Source organism: Symphalangus syndactylus, chromosome 15 (assembly GCF_028878055.3).
Source record: "Symphalangus syndactylus isolate Jambi chromosome 15, NHGRI_mSymSyn1-v2.1_pri, whole genome shotgun sequence".
Lineage (NCBI taxonomy): Eukaryota > Metazoa > Chordata > Mammalia > Primates > Hylobatidae > Symphalangus > Symphalangus syndactylus.
In genome coordinates, this window is record NC_072437.2 from 31,323,635 (window position 1) to 31,348,514 (window position 24,880).

General features: G+C 33.5%; 1 protein-coding gene across 1 annotated transcript in view; it reads right to left on the minus strand.

The window, feature by feature from the left end:
• Positions 1-1,780: 1,780 nt before the first annotated feature.
• LOC134732539 (syncytin-B-like) overlaps positions 1,781-24,880 on the minus strand; it is a 66,122-nt gene continuing 43,022 nt past the window's right edge. Inside the window, exon 4 of the transcript XR_010115852.1 lies at positions 1,781-4,056. The gene's annotated coding sequence lies outside the window, so the exon portion shown is untranslated. The remainder of the gene's footprint in view (positions 4,057-24,880) is intronic.

Genomic DNA, 24,880 nt, shown 5'->3' on the forward strand with positions numbered 1-24,880 from the left:
CACATTATATAATTTCTATCCTTAAAATTTTTAAGCCATGTATTATGGCACAGATGTGGTCTATCTTAGTAAATGTTTCATGTAGTCCTAAGAAAAAAAAAGTCCTTTCTTGTTTGATGAAGTAATTGATAGATTTTTATTATGTCCTGTTGATTCATGGTGCTATTGAGTTCAACTATGTCCTTATTAAATTTCTGACTGCTGGACTTATCTACTTGTGCTAGAGGAGTGTTGAAATCTTCAGCTCAAACAGACTCATCTTTTTCTTTTTGCAGTTCCATTAGTTTTTGCCTCATGTGTTTTGGTGCTCTGTTGTTAGGTGCATGCAGGTTAAGGATTGTTATGTCTTTTTGGTGTATTGACCCCTTCATCATTATGTAATGCCCCTATTTATCTCTGATAATTTTCCATATTCTGACGTTTGTTTTGTCTGAAGTTAATATAGGTACTTGTGTTTTATTTTTGATTTGTGTTAGCATAATGTATTTTGTATATACCTTTATTTTATTTTTTTCAAAGAAAGGATCTTTGTCTGTCACCCAGGCTGGAATGAAGTGGCATAATCACAGCTCACTGCAACATCAAACTCCTGGGCTCAAGTAGTTCTCCCATCTCAGATCCCTAAGCAGCTGGAGCTACAGGTACACATTACCACACCTGGAAATTTTTTTATTTTTTTTGTTTTGTAGAGACAGGATCTCACTATGTTGCCCAGGCTAGTCTTGAACTGCTGGACCCAAATGATCCTCCCACCTCAGCCTACCAGTACTGGGAGTACAGGTAGGAGTCACCACGACTAGCCTATCTCTTTACTTTTAATGTGTAGGTGTCTTTATATTTGAATTGGGTTTCTTGTTAAACAACAAATATTTGGGTCTTGTTTTTTTATCTGCTTTGGCAGTTCTGAGTTTTAATTGATGCATCTGAATTATTGATATTCAAAGTAATTACTAATATAGTTGGATGAATATCTACCCTACTTGTTACTGTTTTTTGTTTGTTGCTCTTGTTCTTTGTTCCTATATGTCTTACACTTTTTCCTGCCATTGTGTTTTTAATTTAATATTAAATTAATTTATTAATTTAATTTAATATTAATTTATTAATTTAATATTAAATTAATTTATTAATTTAATATTTAATTTATTAATTTAATATTTAATTTAGTAATTTAATATTAAATTAATTTATTAATTTAATATTAAATTAATTTATTTAATTTAATATTAAATTAATTTATTTAATTTAATTTTACATGATTTTATATTTTTTCTTTAATTAATTTTCACTCTTTTAAAAAACTTTTAAATTTTTGCTTTAATGTTTGCTATACAAATTCAAGTCCACTTTCAAATGCCATATCACTTCATAGATCATGCAAGTACCTTATAATAACAAAATATTCCTTATTCCTCTCTGTGCCATTTATTTCACTTATACATAAGCATATATATATCATATATATACATATATACACACATACACATGCAAACATAAGCATACATAATTGAATACATTATTGCTATTGTAATTTTGAACAAACTTATTTTTTGATCAATTAAAAATAAAAAAGTAAATTATTTTTATCTTACCCTTACTTATTCACTCTCCGATACTCTTGACTTCTTTATGTAGATTTGAGTTTCTGGCCTATATTATTTGCCTTCTGTCCAAAGAAGTATTTTAACATTTGTTATTGTCTACTGGAAAAATGCCCTCAATTTTTATTTGGCTGAGAAATTATTTCTTTTTTACTTAAAAAAAATAATTTTGCAGGATACAGAGTTCTAGGTTGGTTTTTATCTCTCAACATTTCAAATATTTTCTTCTTGTTAGCACAGTTTTCAAGAATTAGTTTGGTGTAAGTGTGTTATCTTTGTTCCACTATAGGTAAGATATATTTTTTCCTCTGGCTTTTTTCGTTTTTTGCTTTGTTTTCTGAAATTGGGATATGATATGCCTAGGTGAGGCTGGCATGTGTGTGTGTATGGCATTTGTCATGCTTGGTGGCTTTTTTGGGTTTTTTTGTTTGTTTTATTTTGTTTTTTGTTTTTTTTGGGAGGTGGGGACGGAGTCTTGTTCTGTCCCCCAGTGCAATGGTATGATCTTGGCTCGCTGCAACCTCTGCCTCCTGGTTTCAAGTGATTCTCCTGCCTCAGCCTCACCGGTAGCTGGGACTACAGGCGCCCACCACCACACCTTGCTAATTTTTGTATGTTTGTAGTAAAGACGAGGTTTCACCATATTGGGCAGGCTGGTGTCAAACTCCTGACCTTGTAGTCCGCCCACCTCAGCCTCGCAAAGTGCTGGGATTACAGGCGTGAGCCACCACGCCTGGCCCATGCTTGGGGTTTTTATAGATTCCTGGATCTGTGGCATTAGGTCTAACAGAATTTGGGAAAATTCTTAGTCATTATTGCTTCAACTATTTCTTGTGATCCTTTCTCTCTTTCATCTCCTTTGGGTATCACTATTACACATATCGTATACTTTCTGTAGTTTCCCTATGGCTATTAGGGTTATAATAACAGAAACTATAATCTTCTGCTATTTTTTTAATTTTTTTTTTTTTTGACAGACTCTCATTCTGTTGCCAGGCTGGAATGCAGTGGTGTAATCTCGGCTCACTGCAACCTCCACCTCCTGGGTTCAAATGATTCTCCTGCCTCAGTCTCCTGAGTAGCTGGGACTGCAGGCGTGTGCCACCATGCCCAGCTAATTTTGTATTTTTAGTAGAGATGGGATTTTACCATGTTGGCCAGGATGGTCTCGATCTCTTGACATCCTGATTTGCCTGCCTTGGCCTCCCAAATTGCTGGGATTACAGGTGTGAGCCACTGCGCCTGGCCTAGATTCTTTTTTATTTGTTTCCACTGTCATATCTTGACGCTTAGAGATTCTTTCCTCAGCAGTTTGCAGTCTACTAGTTAGCTTATCAAAGACATTCTTCCTTTCTCATCGTATTTTTGACCTCTAGCATTTTTTAATTGTTTCTTGGAGTTTTCATCTTTCTGCTTACATTATCCATTGCATGCTGTCTGCTTTTTTTTCCATTAGAGCTCTTAGCATGCTAATTACAGTTGTTTTAAATTGCTGGTCTGATAATTCCAATATTCCTAAAATATCTGACTCTGGTTCTGATGCTTGTTCAGTATCTTGAAATGCCGTTTTTTGGTTTTTCTTGTTTCTTCTTTTTTTTGCCTCTTTGTATACATGTATGTATGTAATTTTTAATGTTTTTTTCTTTAAAATCCTGACATGATGTATTAAGTAAAAGAAACTTCAGTAAATAGGTCTTTAGTGGTGTGGTGTTAAGTTGTGGGGGAAGGGAAGCATTCTATGGGTCTATGGTTGTCAGTAGTTCATAAACCTTTGCTACCGGACTGTGAACTTCACCAGTGCTCCTCAGTATTTTTTCCCCTTCGTAAGACAGAATGGCTAGAGGTGACCGGAGTTGGATATTTTTATTTCCCCAGGTAGGTTGGGCTCTAATAAGACCTCAGATGATTAAGCTTTAGTAAATAGTTTCTCCTCAGGTCAGACCTTGTTAAAAACAGAATGCTCTAGGGTATTTGCAATTGGTAATTTTCCCCTCCCCCTGCTGGAAGTAGAAGGAGATTTTTCTCCCATATTCTCTGCGAGTCCCTAGTAGAGCTCTTGGAGGTAATTCTCACAAAATATAAGGGCATCATCTCTATGACTGGGTCCTCTGGAGTTTTAACTTTCAGACTTGCCCACACTGAGCCTCCAGCAATTCATCAATTAAAATTTAGGTTTTTCTACCCTAGCACTGGGTCCTGTGGAGGTTTATGCTTGTAGGTCACTGTTTCAGTAAGTTGTGATTCTCTGTATCCACCTATCTTTTCAATATTCAGGATTGCAGTTTACACTGTAACTTTACTTCTTTGGTCTAAGAAAAGTTGTTGATTTTTCAGTTCGTTTAGGTTTTACTTGCTGTTAGGATGAAGCGGCAACTTCTGAGCTCCTGAAGTGTCAGGTCTAAAACCTGGAATTTTCCTTGGTTCTCTTTGTAGACGTTGTTAAGTCCATTATTTCCTAAAATGGAAAATGTTTAAATGTCAGCATCATATAAACTCATTTTAATTACTAGTAAATCATCAATTGGTCTACAAAGAGCCCTAGTTGAATATACTATTAAGTTTGGACGTTGCCATGAACGAGCTGATGTTTACCTGAAATTTATGCCAGTGCTTGAGTCTCTAAGGGGTATAAACATATCGTGATAAGGGAGCCTAAGAGGTTAAGAACTTGTGACCAGACATTTATATGGCATCAATATATTCTGGTTGATGAAAGATGCTATCAACAGAGCAGGGTCTGGGAAGACAAGGAGTGCTGTGTCAGGGCAGATTGATACCGCTATTCAGGATAGACATGATTAAGAATGGTCATAGAGGAGAAATTTTTATGTGATAGATATTTTAGCTAAGGCCACATGGACAACCTTAATATGTTGTGACAAATAAACATGTCTTTGTTTCCATCTGTGTTGTCTCGAAACCATTTATCAATTCTGCCACTGCAAACCTGATTACATCCAGGAAAATGAGCCTATAGTAGAAAAATGTCTTTTTTTATGTGGATGATGCTTTTGCACCACAGATTCAGTGTAGTGCTAAGAATTTGATTGTCAAAAACAGCTTACTCTCAACTATGACAAAATTTAGATGATTATATACCTTCTTTTAATTAAAATAGATAATACATAGAAGTTTAAACAAATGTACTCAAATAATAGATAATAAATGGGCAATAAACATTTAAACAAACTTAAAATGATTATATGTGGACCTTTTTTTGAGATTTGGTTTTTAAACTTTGGTTAAGGAAAATGAGTAATTTTAGTTTGTTTTACATGTAATTTCCTTGGAGTGCTTAGGGTAGGCTTCCACAGACCAATGATGCATTTTGATGTATTTCGCAATGCTACCTTCTAGTGCCTATTGCAGACGCAGGTACTAAAGAATAGGATGAAAGGCCAAATTCTACTGGGCCTTGTAATAGACATTATAGCCCCCTAGCTTTCCTCTCATCACAATCATTTTAATATCTGTACTACAACAATAATATATATATATATATATCATTATTTCCTAAAGCAGAAAATGTTTAAGTTTTAGCACCATATAAACTCATTTTAATATTTTCAGCTGCTAGTAAATCATCAATTGGTCTACAAAGAGCCCTAGTTGAACATACTGTTAAGTTTGGATGTTGCCATGAACGAGCTGATAGATTGTTTACCTGAAATTTATGCCAGTGCATAATAGTTACCCAACTCTGAGCTCTTTGGCTGATGAATTTCATTTTGGTTTGGTTAATGACTATTAGAAGATAAACAGATGATAAAAGTGGTAGCAATTCCATAAGAGGCCAATATCAGTTACAAAATTTAGAATCCTCATTGTCATTCTTAATTGCTTACCCTCCCTCACGTTGACAAGTCCTAACGTGTCTAGTTTCAAAATATACGTCAAAGGGCCATATTTCCTGTCCTCTACACCTCCATGAACCCCATTCTAGTTTAAGTCACCATCATCTCTAGGTCTGAGTAAATGTAACAGGTTTTTATTTTTATTTTTTTAAATCCCCCATCTTGTCCTCTAACCCCATTCTTATCCTAAATGTTAAAATGTTAGCTGTGGTAAACATTGACGATAAAAGAGTCACAATCCACATCATCTCTGTGTCCAATTTCAGGCCACTGTTGATAATTGAAGCATAACACATTGTTTCTCTAATACAACATATGAATTTATTGGCTGCAGGAAGCACACTATAGTTGTGAAGAAAGAAGACTCTACATAAGCCTGCTTAGTTTAGAATCATGACTCAGAGACTTACTGGTGATGTGGTTTTGAAGAACTTATTTAAACTATTTGTTTCAGTACCTCATTGTAAAATATTGTAATAGTACCCTCTTAAAAGGTTGTTGTTAGAGTTAAATGGGTTAATTCATAAAGTAGCTTAAAATAGTACCTGGCATACAGTAAGTAATCGCTCAGTAAATATTCAATTTATTCTTGCCAGAGCCAAGAAAACACACAATGATCTAGACACTACGTACTTTGCTTCCTCTTATTCTCCTGTTCATTCATTGTCTTCTAGACTCAATGACAGCCCTCTGATCAATTCCTCTATCCTGCTAAGTTCTTTTTTTTGGGACAGAGTTTCACTCCTTTTGCCCAGGCTGGAGTGCAATGGTGCAATCTCAGCTCACTGCAACCTCCACCTCAGCAGAGCAGGTTCAAGTGATTCTCCTGCCTCAGCCTCCTGAGTAGCTGGAATTACACGTACCCACCACTATGCCCAACTAATTTTGTATTTTCAGTAGAGACAGGGTTTCACCATGTTGGCCAGGCTGGTCTCGAATCCCTGACCTCAGGTGATCCATCCACCTTGGCCTCTCAAGCTAAGTCCTTTTTTTAGCTACAAGTTTTCACTCAGAACCTGAAATGCTCTCTCCTATTTTTCCCCTACTGGCTTATTCTTAACCTTATTTGATTTATTGTGACTTTCTCAGTAGACTTTCTCCCAATCATCTAGGTTTCCATGTATCAGGCCTGGTAATTTCATTTCAGTTGAGTTCTTCCTAATCATTATTATAAATATCTCATAGTTCTATTTCAATTGACTGCTTCCTAATCATTATCGTCTGTTTTCTTGTTAGTTGTCTGCTTTTCTCTCTTGTTCACATCAAATTCTCAATGTCTTCTAGATAAAAGACCTGAATAAAAGGTGCTCAGTGCCTGCATGCATTAAATGGTTGTGTTTACTGACCCAATACCTTAGGTGTGTCATGCTAGAACACAAGAGCCTTGTGCCAAAAATTCCGCTGATTCTACTACTGTTTTTGTACGATAGTACTTAAGATACCACTTTTCGGCCGGGTGCAGTGGCTCACCCCTGTAATCCCAGCACTTTGGGGGGCCAAGGCAGGCAGATCACGAGGTCAAGAGATCGAGTCCAACATCCTGGCCAACATGGTGAAACCCTGTCTCTACTAAAAATACAAAAATTAGCTGGGCGTGGTGGTGCGTGCCTGTAGTCCCAGCTACTAGGGAGGCTGAGGCAGGAGAATCGCTTGAACCTGGGAGGCCAAGGTTGCAGTGAGCTGAGAATGTGCCACTGCATTCCAGTCTGGCAACAGAGCGAGACTCCATCTCAAAAAAAAAAAAAAAAGATCACTTTTTGAGTTTTTGTCCATAGTGAATTTATTCTGAATCAAAATTTCTGTGTATTATTATTATTATTATTATTATTACTAACAAATACGCAGTCAATTTCTGGATAAAAGGCTTGGTGTCTTTTTTTCTTTTCTTCTTCTTCTTTTTTTTTTTGAGACAGAGATTCGCTCTTGTTCCCCAGGCTGGAGTGCAATGGTGCGATCTCAGCTCACTGCAACCTCCGCCTCCCAGATTCAAGTGATTCTCCTGCCTCAGCCTCCTCAGTAGCTGGTATTACAGGCGCCCCCCCCACACCACCTGGCTAATTTTTGTATTTTTAGTAGAGATGCGGTTTCACCATGTTGGCCAGGCTGGTCTCGAGTTCCTGACCTTGTGATCCCCCTGCCTCAGCCTCCCAAAGTGCTGGGATTACAGGTGTGAGCCACCTCGCCCAGCCCAGAGAATGCAATCAAAGTTTCCTCCTAATTAGATATAAGCAAACAGAAAATTTAAGCTTCCCTCCTTACAACATTTAAAGTTCCTATTAAATATCTTACCTAATTCAACAAAAATGGTGTTTCTTCTTTCACTCAAGTTTATCTTAATATTTTTTTCTCTCAAATACAGCCTTTCAGATATGCACAATGTCTTTACTCGAGATAATTTTTAAAAGAAAGGATTTATGTATAGAGAACAGTTAAAGATAATAAAGTCTTAGGAAAAATACAAAGTCCTTGAGTTGCACAGTGAAAAAGTTACTAAACAGAGAGATAGAAGTTGAAGGAGATTGACAGATGTGGCTTCAGACTGCAGGTGATTAAGCTTGCTGGTGAAGAAGAGACCACACAGGGTAATTAACTGAGTGACCCAGATGTAGCAAGCTACTTTCAACTGAACTACTCCACTAATGAAAATGTACCTGGCTTCAGTTGTTGTTTTCTTTTATAAAATAAAAATAATAATTAGCGGTGGAATTATTTTGATCCTGTATTTCCTTATGAGCAGTGAAGTAAACTTAGAACACTTTTTTGGTTCAGTTGTTGATTATTTTAATTGCACCAAAAACCAAACACCAATTTGTAACTAAAATAATGTACTGTAAAACATGAAAAAAGTAAAATACATAAAATTTTAGGAAAAGTGACACATCAAAAATGACAAGTCGAATAATTTTTATTTAAGACCCATTTTAAATATAAGCAGTTAAAATGGAGTCATGGAAGTAAATTAATCATTTTGGACATAGAGACTTCATATAACCTTTAAATATATTTATGTGCTATGGCTATCAAATTAAGTTGTACATTAGAATCTACTGCTGTAGAGGTTATAAATAAGCCTTTGTAAAATGTTATTGTAGTTCTTATGATGGTATCTCGTATTGTGGACAGCATTTCAGTATCAAACTGTGAGCAAAATTATTAAATAGATAATATCTAAGAATTGAGAAAATTAATATCAGATAAGAATAAAATGAAGTTCATCATAAGACACTATTAAAAATAGCTGTAAAAAGTATTACAGAGTGCTTTTAAAATTCCTATATATAAAAATTAATAATGCTACCTTGTATATTGTTGTTTTGTAACTCAAAGAGATGTTTTATTTTGTTCAGATGAAGTAAGTAGTCAACTTACTTTCAGATAAATCTTTATTGAAAAATATTTATGAATCATTGTACTATAAAACTGATGGAGAAGAATATGAATATGCTCCCAGCTTCAATAAACTAAGTATAGTAGGAAAGTATGGAAAGGAAAACACCACCTTTGTCTTACAGTTTTGTGTCCTTATTTGATGCAAAACATATGTGTTATTTATTATTGTTCAAATCCTAGATTCAAAATGTGAGCCTCAGATAAAGTACTCGACTTATTCAAAAATCCAAGTTGGAGTGAAATTATGGAAACAAAATTTGAATTCATATCTGCTTGACTTGAAGGCATATGTTCTTTACACTCTATGACATGACCATCCACAAAAGCAAGGTCCATATACATACCAGGTAAAAGCAGAAGACTTATAAACACGTAGTTAGAATGCAATGAAATAAAGGGTATAAGGAAACAGCTACCTATCTTCAAAGACAGCAGAGAAAACTTGGTGTTGCCATGACTGAAGAAACTAAGGAAGTAACTGATTGTCAAAATGAGCAATGATATTTTGAATTTTATTAAGTAGAACTCGTATAAAAACAAAAACAAAACACACAATTTCAATGGGAAAATGTGCATCGGGAAAGACGTAAGCATTTCTTAAATATATTCTAGGCATTTTCTGCAAGGAGGGTGTCAATAACAGATTCTTATGTGAAATGGTGCTTTTACATTTATGTGAAAATCACTTGTTCTCTTTATGGAGGCGCTGCCTGATTTCTCAGGCAGCGCCTCCATAAATCAATGGCTGAATATTGTACAACATATATTTATTATAATTACTCATCAGAGAGACAACTAATACCTTTCCTGATAGATTTACTTTGTAATATCTGATGTATTCCATATTCTTTGAATGAAAATTGTTTGACTAATTTTGTACAGTAATTCTTATGGTAATAGATGTCTGCAATATTAATAGAGGTAGGTCATCTACTTTCCAGGCTTTGGATTTTAATATCTATAAGAGGGGGGAAATCAGATTAAGTGTATATTGGGATGTTAGTTCATCTGAGGTAAAGGACTAAGCTTATAATAAAATTTTCAGATACTAAATTCTAACTACTCTATAACTTGCTTTTCTCATGTCATAAAATATCATGGTTATTCCTTCAAGTTAATTCATATAGATCTAACTCATTTTTATAGTAGATGGTGTAAGCTTCTATATTATAAATAAATGACACTTAATTTATTCATTCTTCAACTAATGGGCATTAAGATTTGTTTCTTTTTTAAAAATCCAAAACAATTGTGGAGGAAATATCATTATGCCTATATCCTTATATACTGGGATTTTGTTGTGATCAGATAAATTTCCAAAAAAGCATAATTCTGACTGAAAGTCTTCTTTATGCCATAGGTTTTAAAAGATCTTATTAGATTTCTTTTTAAACTGAAGAAACACTTTAAGCTCTTGACATTAATATATAGGTTTATTTCCCTGATTTAAAAAATAGTGGATATTATCATTGTTTAAAAAATATTTACAATTTTTATGAAGGAATGATGTGATACTTTTTCTTTTTATATTAATAATATGCATATTTTAACATCTAGAGAAATTAGGCATTTTTTTCATGAGGTTAGGATTAGCATTTGTTTTCCTCTATAAATTGTTTCTACATATGTATTAAGCATTATTTATTGAGTTGCTTCTATTTTTGTATTAATATGAAATAATATTTTGATTTTTAGTCTTATTTACCTTTTATTGATATATATATAGGATTTTTTTATATATATATAGTTACCTACGTTTTTCTTTTAAATTTAATTGTGATTTATTTTGCCACAAATGTTTAGTTTTTAATGTAGACTACATATACATATGTTTTTTCAGAGTGTCTGTAGTTTTACTGTTGTTTATGAGGTAAGTTCATCTCAACACTATTAAATATCCTTATAGTTTTCCTTCTAATTTTATGTTTTATATTTTCAATTTAAGACTTTAATTCACCAGGTTTCAATTTATATATATAGTAAAGCAGAGATTTAGCTGTGGTTTTATCCAGATATAGAGACAGTTTTGCATAGATCCTTACAAAGTTGAATTTTTTTTCTCATTACAAGAACTAACCCTTTTGCCTTTTTTATTTTTTAATTTTTATTTATTTATTTTTTTGAGATGGAGTCTCTCTCTGTCACCCAGGCTGGAGTGCAGTGGCACAGTCTCGACTCACCACAACCTCCACCTCCTGGGTTCAAGCAATCCTCCTGATTCAGCCTCCTGAGTAGTTGAGACTACAGGCATGTGCCACCATGCCCAGCTATTTGTGTGTGTGTGTATTTTTAGTAGAGACGGGGTTTCACTGTGTTGGCCAGGCTGGTCTTGAACTCCTGACCTCGTAACCCACCCACCTCAGCCTCCCAAAGTGCTGGGATTACAGGCATGAGCCACCGCGCCCAGCCTACCTTTTGCCTTTCAGTCATATCATTTTAAAATTTCCATAGCTACTTTCATCTAGAACTGTGTTTTGTTCCACTTTCTCTTTGTGTGCAATGCCAACAACTTTAATGGCATTTAAAAATGTTTAAATATTAGTGAGTCAGGAACACTCTTACTATTATTCTTCTAAAATTTCCAAGAATATTCAGATACTTTCTATTCCATAATAATTTTCTGTAATTTAATTTTAATTTTATATGTATATACACCTAATTAAGTGTATATATATGTGTCTATACATATATATGTATATGTAAGACATACTATATATACACATGCATACATACAATATACACCTAATTAGGTGTGTGTGTATATATATATATATATATACACACTTAATAATTGTATATGTTCATGTGGTACAGAGTAATATTTTGATACATTTATACAATATATAATCATCAAATCAGAGTAACAAACATATTCATCACTTCATACCTCTATCACACCTTTGTATTTAGAACATTCAATATCTTCTCTTCTAGCTATTTGAAAATATGTAATGAGTTACTGCAACTATAATCACTCAAGAGTGCTGTAATGCACTAGAAATTATTCTACTAATCTAGCTATAATTTCGTGTTCGTTAATGAATATTTCATTATTATCTCTTCCCATGTTACTTTTCCCAAGCCTCGAATAATCACAATCCTACTCTCTATTTCTATAAAATCAACGTTTTCAACACCCACATATCAGTGAGAACATGTAGTACTTCTCATTGTGTGTCTAACATTTCACCTAACACAATGTCCTTCAGACTCATCCATGTTGCTGTTAATGACAGGATTTCATTCTTTTTTATGGCTGAATAAGATTTTATTGTGTATATGTACCACATTTTCTTTATCCATTCATCTGTTAATAAAACGTTGATTCCATATTTTGGCTATTGTGACCAGTGCCGCAATAAACATGGAGGTGTAGATATCTCTCCCATATACTGATTTTCTTTCCTTTGGGTTAATACCAAGTACTGGGATTGCTCGATCAGATGGTGGTTTCACTTTTAGATTTTTTTAGGAACTTCCATACTGTTTTTATAATTACTATACAAATTTATATTCCCACCAACAGTGTATGAGTTCCCTTTTCTCTGCATCCTCGCCATTGTTAATTTTTCTCTTTTGATAATAGCCTTTTTTTAGATACATAATAGTCATACCTATTTGGGAAGTATATATGATATTTTGATATATAACATGTAAAGATCAAATCAGAATAATTGGAATATTCATTACTTTATATATTTATCCTTTTTATGCTAGTAACATTCAAATTGCTTTTTCTAGCTATTTTTACAAGTAAAATAAATTATTACTAATGATAGTTACCCTACAGATCTATCGAACACTGTCTCATTTTTTTCTATCTAACTGTGTATTTGTATAAATTAATCAACTTATCTTCATCCCTCTCTTCCCCCTCACCTACCTAGCTTTTGGTAACTACCAATATACTCTATTTTCATGAGATCTAATTTTTTAGCTCCCATATATGAGTTAGACCATGCAGTATTTGTTTTTCTGTGCTTGTCATAGTTTACTTAACATAATGACTGCCAATTTCATCCATGTTGCTGCAAATGACAAAATTTTACTACTATTTTTATGACAGAATACTATTCCATTGTGTATATAGACCACTGATATGGTTTTGATCTGTGTCCTTGCCCAAATCTTACATGCATTTGTAATCCCCAATGTTGGAGGTGGAGCCTGGTGGGAAGTGATTGGATCTTGAAGGCAGTTTATCATGAACTGTTTAACACCATTGCCCTTGCTGCTGTGCTGTTCTCATGACAGTGAGTGAGTTCTCGTGAGATCTGGTTAAAGCAAGTTCTTAGAGACCTACAAAGAGACTTAGACTCCCACACAATAATAGTAGGAGACTTTAACACCCCACTGTCAATATTAGACAGATCAACGAGACAGGAAATTAGCAAGGATATTCAGGACTTGAACTCAGCTCTGGACCAAGTGGACCTAATAGACATCTACAAAACTCTCCACCCCAAATCAACAGAACATACATTCTTCTCAGCAACTCATCGCACTTATTCTAAAATTGACCACATAATTGGAAGTAAAACACTCCTCAGCAAATGCAAAATACGGAAATCATAACAGTTTCAGACCACAGTGCAATCAAATCAGAACTCAAGATTAAGAAACTCACTCAAAACTGGACAACTACATGGGAACTGAACAACCTGTTTATTGTGGCAGTATTCACAATAGCAAAGACTTGGAACCAACCCAAATGTCCATCAGTGATAGACTGGATAAAGAAAATGTGGCGCATATACACCATGAAATACTGTGCAGCCATAAAAAAGGATGAGTTCATATCCTTTGCAGGGACATGGATGAAACTGCTGGAAACCATCATTCTCATCAAACTAACACAAGAACAGAAAACCAAACACCACATTTTCTCACTGATAACTGGGAGTTGAATAATGAGAACACATGGACACAAGGTGGGGAACATCACACATCAGGGCTTGTTGGGGGGTGGGGGACTAGGGGAGGGATAGCATTAGGAGAAATACCTAATGTAGGTGACCGGTTTATGGGTGCAGCAAACCACCATGGCCCGTGTATACCTACGTAACAAACCTGCAGATTCTGCACATGGACCCCAGAACTTAAAGTATAATAAAAAAAGAAAAAAAAGTATGTAGTACCACTCCTCCTCTTTCTTGCTCTTGCTCCTGCCATATAAGACATCTTGCTCCTCCTTTGTTTTCCCCCATGGTTGTAAGCTTCCTGAGGCCTCCCCAGAAGCTGAGCAGATGCCAGCATTATGCTTCCTGTACAGCCTGTGGAACCGTGAGCCAATTAAACTTCTTTTCTTTATAAATTACCCTGTCTCAGGGAATTTTTTTGTAGTAATGTGAGAATGGACTAATACAACCATATTTTCTCTCTTCTTTCATAAACTGATGGACATTTTAATTGATTCTGTACCTTGGCTATTGTGAACAGGGCTGCAATAAACATGAGAGTGCAGATATCTCTTGAATACATTGATTTTCTTTTTTTTATAATAAATCCAGTAGTGGAAGTCCTATATCATATCAATGCTTTTTGTAATTTTTAGAGGAACCTCACTTTCCATAGTGGTTGTATTAATTTATATCCCCCCAAACAGTGTACAAGTGTTACTTTTTCTCCATCTCCTTGCCAGCATCTATTATTCCTTGTGTTTTCAAAAAAAAAAAAAGCAATTTTTAACTGGGGTAGGATGATATTTCATTGTATGAATTCATTTGATGACTAGTGATGTTGAGCATTTTTCATTTCTTATTTTGAGAAATTTCTGGCAGATCTTTTGCCAGTTTTTAACTCAGATTATTTGTTTGTTTGTTTTTGCTATTGAGTTGAGTTTCATGTATATTCTGGTTATTAATCTCATCAGATGGATAGTCTGCAAATACTTACTCTTACTCTGTGTGTTCTCTCTTCACTTTGTTTACTTTTTCTTTGCGGTGCGGAAGCTCTGTATCTTGATATAATCCCAATTGTCCATTTCTACTTTTGTTGTCTGTGCTTTGAGGTCTTACACAAAAAATCTTTGCTCAGACCAGTGTTCTGCTGTGTTTCCTCAATGTTTTATTCTAGCTATTTTGTAGTTTCAGGTAAGAGATTTAAGTCTTTGACATATTTTAATTTGATTTTTGTATATAATGAGAGATAGGGGTCTACTTTCATTCTTCTGCATGTGGTTAGTTTTTCCATTCTTTAATAAATAGTTGTTTATTAAAGACACTTCCCTTTCACCATTGTCTGCTCTTGCCGCCTTTGTCAACAATGATTTGTCTATAAATGCATGGATTTATATCTGGCCACTCTCTTCTGTTCCATTGGCCCATGTGCCTGTTTTTACATCTCTACCATGCTTATTTGGTTATTATAGCTTTGTAGAATAATTGGAAGTCAGGTAGTGTGATGCCTCCAGGTTTGTATTTTTCTGCTTAGGGTTGCTTTGACTATTTAGGGTCTGTTGTGGCTCCATATAAATTATAACACTGTTTTCCTATTTTGTGAAGAATGCCATTGGTGTTTTCATAGAAATTGCACTGAATCTACAAAATGCTTAATTAGTATGATAATTTTAACAATATTAATTCTTTCAATCCATGAAAATGAATGTCTTTCCATTTTGTGTGTCCTCAATTTTTTTCCACAGTGTTTTGTAGTTTTTATTGTAGATATATTTCACCTCATTTAAAGGTGTTTTTTGTGACCTATTATAAATAGAATTCCTTGTTTCATTTATTTTCATGATTGGTGTATAGAAATGCTACTGATTTTTGTATGCTGATTTTGTATCCTCAAACTTTACTAAATATACTTTACCAGTTCTGAAAGTTTTTCAGTAGAGTTTATAGGGATTTTAAAAAATATGTAAGATTATAACTTCCACAAAGGAGGAACAATTGGGCATTCTCTTTTCTAATTTGTATGCTCCATATTTCTTTCTCTTGCCTAGCTTCTCTGATTAGGATTTCTCATACTATGTTAGATAAACGTGATGAGAGTGAACATCCTTGTCCTTTTCCAGTTCTTAGAGAAAAATCTTTCCACTTAATTAAATTAGCTCTTTTTAACTATAAATAACAACAAGCATTGGAATAAACTGTAAAAGTCTGACTCATTTCTCTATTAAAATAAGAAAGGAGTCAGGTATATTATAGTCACTATTATCCAAAATGTTTTTTTATTTTGTTATGTTTAATGTAATTATAAAAATCAAATATAGCCAAGATAAACATTAAAGGAAGAGCAAACTTTATTTGAAAACAATAATTTTGAATATGTAAAATCTAAAAGAAAAAAATCACAATTCATTAAGTTTTTTGCTTAAAGCCTATTTTGTTTGAAATGATTATAGTTACCCCGCGCTCTTCTGGTTTCCATTGACTTCGAATATCTTTTTCTGTCTCCTCACTTTTAATCTATCTGTGCCCTTAAACTGAAGTGAATCTCTTGTAAGCAGCATATGCTAGTTGCATTTTGTTTTTCATTCAGCTAGTGTATGTCTTTTGACAAGAGAATTTCATCAGTTTACACTTAAAGTAATTATTATTTGATCAGAACTAAATATTGTCATTATTTTGGCTTTAAAATATATATTTTGTTTCTTTATTCCTAAATTTGAGTCTTCCTTTATGACTTGATAATTTTCTGTAGTGGTGTGATTTGATTCCTTTCTCTTTACCTTATGTGTATCTACTTATGTTTTCTTTTTGTTGTTACCACGAGGATTACATAAAACAATTTGTTGTTATAACAGATTATTTTATGTTAATAACAACTTAGCTTTTATGGAATACAAAATCTCTACACTTTTACTTTCCTCTTTGACATTTTATGTTTTTCTTATCACAATTTACATCTTTTTGTATTGTGTACCCATACAAATTGTTATAATTTTAGTTATTTTTCCTGCTTTTGTCTTTTGAGCTTTATGCTAGAATAATAAGTGATTTACACACTACCATTGCAGTATTATTCTAAATTTAACTATGTAATTACATTTTCTAGCATGTTTTACAGCATGTTTTATTCCAGCATATGTTTTTCTGTTACTAGTGTCCTTTAATTTTAGGTTAATAAACTCTCTTTAACATTTCCTGTGTGTCAGATCAAGTGGTAACGAGCTCTCAGCTTTTGTTTGTAAAAAATGTTTAATCTTCCCTTCTTTTTGCAAGAAAATATTTGCCAGGTAGAATTTTTGTTTGTAGTTTGCTGGAGGTTTTTGTTTTTGTTTTTCCATTCTGTAGTTTGAATATATCATCCCACTGTCTCCCAGGCTAGTGAAGATTTAGTAGAGACTTCTCCTAATTAACATTCTCCTATATATAATAATCTCCCTTTTTTGCTACTTTAGAAATTCTGTCTTTGTCTTAAATTTTTGATAGCTTGATTATTGTCTTTGTGAAATCTTTGGGTTGAAACTGCTTAAAGAATTTTATTCTTTATTTACCTGTATACTCACATCCAACTCAGAATGGGGAGTTTTCAGCCATTATTTAATTGAATAAGCTTTCTGTATCTTTCTCTCTTCTCCTTCAGGGACTGTCCTAATGTGTAAGGAAGCTGTCTCGATGGTTCCCTGTAAATCTCACAGGCTTCCTTTATTCCTTTCTATCATTTGGTAGTTTTTATCTCCTGACTAAATATTTTCAAATGACTTTTCTTCAAGTTCACAGACTTTTACATCTGCTTTGTAAGTCCTCTGTTGGCACTCACTATTGTCTATAATTTTATTCATTTTGTTTTCCAGCTTCAGAATTTATGTTTGGTTCTTTTTTATGATTTCTATATCCTCATTAAACTTCTTATTTTGTTTATCTATTCCTTTTCTGATAACATTGAGTCATCTGTGTTCTCTCGTAGTTTACCGTACTTTGTTAAAATATCTATTTTGAATTATTTTTCAAGCAATTCATAGGTCTCCATTTTGTTGAGTCAGTTACTAAAATATTGTGCTGCTTTGGTGGTGTCATATTTTATTCATTTTTAATGTTCTTGAAGTCTCACATTCGGCATTTGAAGAAGTCATCTTCTCCAGTTTTTGCTAACTGGCTTCAGGAGGGAAATGCTTGCAACCAGTTAGTCTGCCTAAGAGTTCCAAGTCTCCCTCGGATATTTTTTATATTTGTGTTTGCTTCACACTTTTTGTTCCTTTTTGGGGAAAACTTTTACGATTGAACGGCTTCTATCAATCACACAAAGCCAAGCCGGGTGCTGAGAACCCTTTGTTTGCTTTCCTTAGGGTAATACCATGAAATACTCAAGTTTGTGTGCCTTCTCCCCATCGTGCTGACTGAAACTAGTCTGTGCGGGATACTTGCACCATCCACTGGGATAACCCCTGAGAGCTGCGCTGGGGAGGAAGGGTTGAGGCATATGGAGCACTTGGGTACCAGTCAGCCAGTTGAGGGGAGGGTCCACAGGAAAAGCATTCAAAACAGCCCATGGCAGGCTTCCTAATGGAAACTTCAGAGCAATTGGTAGAGTCTACTCTTCTCTGCTCTCATCCTTCCGTAATCCCTCAACTGTCCTGATCACCTCGGTATTTTGTGTGGAGCAAGAAAGAAGTCAGCATCTCTTCGGGCTTTGTCCAGTATGGCTGGGAAAACAGGGCACTTCCTACACTCTCACTTTCCCCTGTGGGAGAAAATAGTAACCAAAGAGATTTATCTTGGCACTAAGCTGTGCTGCCTTGGGAGGAGGGGAAATTCAAAAGTGAAACGGTTCTTACCTTCTTTAGTGCATCTATTCTCAGACTTTTCACTCCAATGGTGTGCTGAAACTTCACTGCTGGGCTCACAGACTCTCACAAAGGTACTCTTGTCTGTGGGTCTGTGGGTAGTTGTCAAAATTGATGCTTCTGTGGAAGGATTATCCTAGAAACTGCCTATTCTACTAGCTTGCAGACATCACTTTGCAATATTGATTTTTATTTTCTTTTTGATTTTTTAAAGTTATAAAGTAATAAATCACTCCTTTTAGTAATCTATACATTTAAAATATATTCCTTTTGATCAGACATACTTTTTTTGTCAATTATTTTTGTTTTTCACTTTTTCAAATATACACATGTACACATGTATTCATATGCATATACACACATAAATGTATGCATATATAAACATAGTTCAATTAATATTTTTCAATCTGGTCTTTTAAATATGAATAAATCACTCTTTACAACTGTGCTTTTGTTAATTTTGTTTATTTTTCTAAGTTTTTTGCTTTTTTGTGAGAGAAAAGTGTTACATATTTATGGGCATATAGCACTTTATAACTTTTTTCCTTTTTTGTGCACGGTAATTATCTTTATCATGTAATGTTTTTTTTACCCAGCTTATTAAAATAGGCCTGTGGTACCACTTGGCCAGATATTAGCATGTTTTCTGTTGTCTCATTTTGACTGTTTTTTTTTTTTAAATACTATTTGTCTTTTAATTTTTATTTTTACTATTTTTTTTTATCTATGCCTATTTTATTTTACATGGTTTCCTTCTGGCTGGTATTGTAAAGCCCATAGTCAGATGGGTCAAATGTAATGATTTGTCACTTCTCTCTTGCTCAAAACATGTAATTACAAAGAAAGGTACATTTATATTCATATGTATAACAGAGAGAATAACCAAGAACAATAAACAGATTGTCAAATAGCATAGCCAAGGTTGAAAAACAAATATTTCACCATTTGGAAATTAAATTGAGAGACAGTATCATTGAGTGCGGATGAATCTACAAGCATGCCACAGCATGTTGGAATCCAGATCTGGAAGCAGAAATAATGCATCCAAGCAGTAACAGGGAGTATGACAGCTCCATGCAAAAAGTGGTCTAGAAACAAACTCTGCTTGTATTCAGGGATTTTGAAGAGGAGTTTCCACTTGTGGAAATAAAGTCCCAATGAAATGCTATACACCAAACTCTTAGTTTCAAGCTTATAATAGCTTGCAGGTCTTGGGAATTAGGAGTCCATAGATATTGTCAGGTGACTAGGAACTAAAGAACGTTACCATTGGCTAGACCATGAAATATCCCATACTGCAGCAATATTTGAGTTACAAATCATTATTGTAGTTGTGAGGAGTCAAATCCCTTCAAAGATGCTAGATTTTGAGGTATGCACATAGAGAAAAGTCATTTTTTTAAAAAAATCTAAGACATAAATAAAAAATAAAACAACTACTCCAATAACAACAAAATTATCTACTTAAGCTAAGAAACTCCAATTTCGAAACACATATTTGGAACATTATTTATTATTAGTATCATCATTTTTAAGAGATGAGGTCTCATTCTGTTGGCCAGGCTGGAGTGTAGTAGTATGACCATAGCTCACTGCAGCATTGAACTCTTAGGCTCAAGTTATCCTCTTGCCTTATACTCTAGAATAGCTAGGATCAAAGGCACGCATCACCATGACTTGCTAATATTTTTTATTTTTATTAGTATTTAGACACCACATCTCACTATGTTGTCGAGGGTGGTCGCAAAGTCCTGGGCTCAAGCGATACTCCAACCTCAGCCTCCTAAGTAGCTGGAATCACAGGCACGAGACACTGTTCCCAGCATATTTGGAGCATTAAACTGATAAATGTAGAACTTATAATAAAAAAATTTGTTTAAAAATAATATAAGAAGTATGTTTAGGCTTAAGAAGAAAAATCTGTAAACTAATAAAAATATACTAAGTAAAACATGGAAATAGGCAGCCATCAGAAAAAGAAATATTGGGGCAGGGCACAGTGGCTCATGCCTGTAATTCCAGCACTTTGGGAGGCCAGGGCGGGCAGATCACGAGGTCAGGAGATTGAGATCATCGTGGCCAACAGGGTGAAACCCCGTTTCTACTAAAATACAAAAAAAAATTAGCCAGGCATGGTGGCGCGCGCCTGTAGTCCCAGCTACTCGGGAGGCTGAGGCAGGGGAATAGCTTGAACCCTGGAGGCAGAGGTTGCAGTGAGCCGAGATCGTGCCACTACACTCCAGCCTGGCAACAGGGCAAGACTCTGTCTCAGGGAAAAAAAAAAAAAAGAAAAGAAAAGAAATATTGGAAATGAAAAATACAGTTATTGATAAAAAATAAAATTGATGGTGTAATACTACCTATCACTCATTATGTACTTATCCATATACGAAGCATCACACTCACTTAAAAGCACCTTGTATTAGATCCTATCATTTCTGTATTTCATACACCTTACAAGGCAGACCTGGAGCTTCGTGCAGCCATAAAATCTGGTTCCAGATTAGGTATTTTTAACCACTCTGCTACTGCCTCTCAACCAAGCCAGGACTGATCTGAGTTAATCAAAAGACAGGACTGAAGAATGCAATGAGCTGTGACAGAATTTGATTAAGATAGGAAACAGAATGGATACATATGCAAAAGTAATATTTAAAGTAAAATGGATGAATTTTTTTTCAGAAAAAAGGACAGGGATTAGAAGTAAAGGCATTCTGCGTTCCAGGTAGGATGAATTATTATATTAAATACATATTTTGTGAAATTCCAGAGCATAAAAATAAAGACACTATTTTAAAATCTACTCAGCAGAAAGATAAACCCCAAAGAGGAAAAATTTTGAAAAGATTTTTCACCACCAAAATAGGTAATAGAATAAAATTGAAATAGCTCCCAAATATTGAGGGAAATCTTATTAATCTTAAATTTTTATACCAGTTAAGGTACATTTTTATTATTCATAATATAATATCATATATTTATACAGAGAAAGACTAAGATGGTGTCACTCACAGGTTCCTACTATAAGAAAAATTAGAAATGAGAAAATTGGTCCCCCATCGCAAATGTGAGATATAAAAACATTTTTTAAATGATAAAATATGTAGGTTAATTTCATTTAACCACTGATAGCAAAATAAAATTAATGTTTTCTTATTTTAAGAGGTAAAATTTGAAAGCTAAACCACAGTAAAAATATATGGCAAATTTCATTTATATTTAAGTTTATCTGAGGAAAAAAGTAAATAAGAAAGTCAAACTAATGTGACTATTACATCATTTAAGTGCTCAGTACTGACCTCATGTAAAGGAACCTAATGTGCGGGCTTGATAATTATACACGAATATGACATAAATATCAATATAACTTTTAAAAATATATAAGATCATTTTCACCAACAAATTTAAATCCTGGATTAAATATTTTTGGAAAAATATATATTCTCAAAATTAATTGGAGAGCAATTGTCTATTTGCTATAAGCAATAAACTTTACAATGATTGAAGATTTGAGTTAGAATGACAACTCTATAACCACCAAATTTTATATTAGGTTATTCCAAAATACAAAAAATAGAAAATCTTTGTTTTATATAAAGACTTTCTAAGGCTCTTATCACTCTATTATTGGAATATTCTTAATACCAATTTATCTTTGAAAGAGGCATAGGGTTCTATAGTACATTATTTTAAAATGTCTATCTCTTTGAAATAATCACATTTCCATCTTGAACTTCAAAGCAGTTAATTATACTTGAGAACAATGATAATAAGATTAATTTGATGCTCATAATGTAGACATATTCACATTAAAATATAATCATAGTGGTAAATCATGTTTATTCCAAATTCTATTTTCTATTTTTTAATCTTTTTTTTTTTTAGTAAGAATACATATCTAAAAATAGATGAAGCAAACTTCTTTAACAAATAGGCTTCGGAATCCTCAAATGTCAGGAGTTGGAATGATTAAATGCACTTTTACTAAACCTCTAGAGTGTACTGCAATATGTAACTCTTAATGAGTCTGTATTTCCTATTTGTGACTTTTCTCTCCTCAATGAGACTGTCAAATCCTTGAAAAGATAAATCATGCAAGATATTACCTTGATTGTACGAGAAACGCAAATAGAAAATGTTCTACATAACAAGCAATACAGTTTTAAAAGTGTAAGATCAGATCATTAGAAAACATTTCTCAGTGTAATGACCTGGATATTTGTAATCACCTTCAAATAGTTTAAACGTGTTATACAACTTCAAAGTTTGAACTTTAAAATGTTTTTGACCCAAACTATCTTCATACAAATATAATCCCTAAGAAACTTGTTTTTTTATTGCTACCTTTGGATATTGTCTTTATTATAAACAATTTTGGTTTTCTTATATAATAAGACATTATATATAAATATTGTGAAACATTTCATATTTATTTTTCAACCTTTGTCATTAAGATGTTTATCTTTTAACTTCCATTAGTACATTCTATCAAGTTTAAAACAATGAATTAGTGATTGTTTTATTGCCTCTCTTTCTAACCTTGAACTCAATTATCAGTAAAGAAAAAAATTGCAATGAGGAAAAAACACTGAAAGATTAGTGAATAGATAGGTAGATACATAGATGCATAGCTAGATAATAGAGATAAATAGAAGTGTTATGAATTTGGAAATCAATCACTATTACCATGTTTTTAACAAAACATGAACGTTTTTGTTCAAGAACAAATTTTTTTTTGGTCATGAAAAATTACTTTTATTGAAAATATTCTTCTTTAATGTGCATACAAATCATCAGGAGATCTTATTAAAAATGCTTTGCATGCTTTCTTTTTTTCTAAGTAAGTGGAACACATAATACTTTCACATGCTACAAGTTCCTTACTTTGAAGACATGCTAATCAAACTGGTCCCTGAACTAATTGCATCATCCTCACCTGGGGACTTTGAAAGTACAGAATCTCATTTACACAGAAAAAATACAAATTATAAATATTAAGCAAATGCCACTGGAGTCATCATCAATCTGCGCAAAAAAAACTCTCTTCTCTTTTCCGTGTTATTATTCTTAATTATATCAACTTTATAGGCTTTTCATCTCATTTCAGTATTACTAAAAGTGAATTCTAACTTGCCTGCTTTTGACCTTCAATCATTTGTGTCATATTCGACTTCTATAATCACAACAACCTTTGTCCAGCAAATTTTCAGTGATCCTTTGTTATTGAATTAAACCAAATTCATTTGGTTTATAGTTCAGATTTGCCATAATATGCCCCTCAACTTTCCCTCTTAACAATATGCATCATTATTTCTTCATGGAAATTCTATATTCCTGGCAATCTGGCTGATCTTTGGCTATCAAATATACATTATTGTTTTCTAGCCTTAATTTTACTTTTTATTCCAGAAAAGAATAGAAGGTAAAATCCAATGCTGCAAAAATTTTCTGAGGACACAGAAATGATTTCTATGTTTTTCGTGGTTTACCTTATATCTAGAAAAATTATATGTAAAAATACTAGGATACCTCCTAAGTGAAAGTTATTTTCATATATTACAAAGAACAGTGAAAAATCAGAAAAATGTAAAACTGTGGTAATAGGTAGGAAAGTATTTTATTTTTAGATAGAGTTCCACAAACCACAGCTCACTTGTTCAAAAAATTATAGTAAGGATATTGACAGGTGAGGAATATTTCCAAGTTAAATATTAAGTCATAGAAATTTCTAAATAGTAAACTCACTGGTACAAAAAATTATAGCAAGGGTGTTGACAGATGTAGCATATCTCAGAGTTAAGTATTAAGTCATAGAAATTTCTAAATAGTAAACATATATGACAAACATATAGGAGAAAAAGTATGGAGAGAAAGATGAATTTTAAATGATTCAGAGCTTTTTGTGATATATTCTGTTCCTGCATCTAGTAATTCTGCTTAACATTTTTTCCTTCATTTTCAAGTGTGAATACGATTTTCTTTAGTTCTTCAAGAGATGGGACGAGCTTGTCTTGTAAAATATCCTTCACTTTCTTTCTTTCAGCATTCACACAACTGTCATGCATTGCACATTCACATCCTTATTTTCTTTTGCATGCCAGATTCAGATTTTTATACCTCAACTGGTGAAAGAACATTTTGAGGTATTATACGATGCTGCTGCTTGCTATTATATTTTGGCAATGTCTCTAGCTTTGTACATTGGTATTTTTGTACTTCTGAGTGATTTATTTCACTCTTCTGATATAAATTTATATAAAGAATGTAAAATGAAAAGACAAATTCTTCAATCAGTTTTAAAA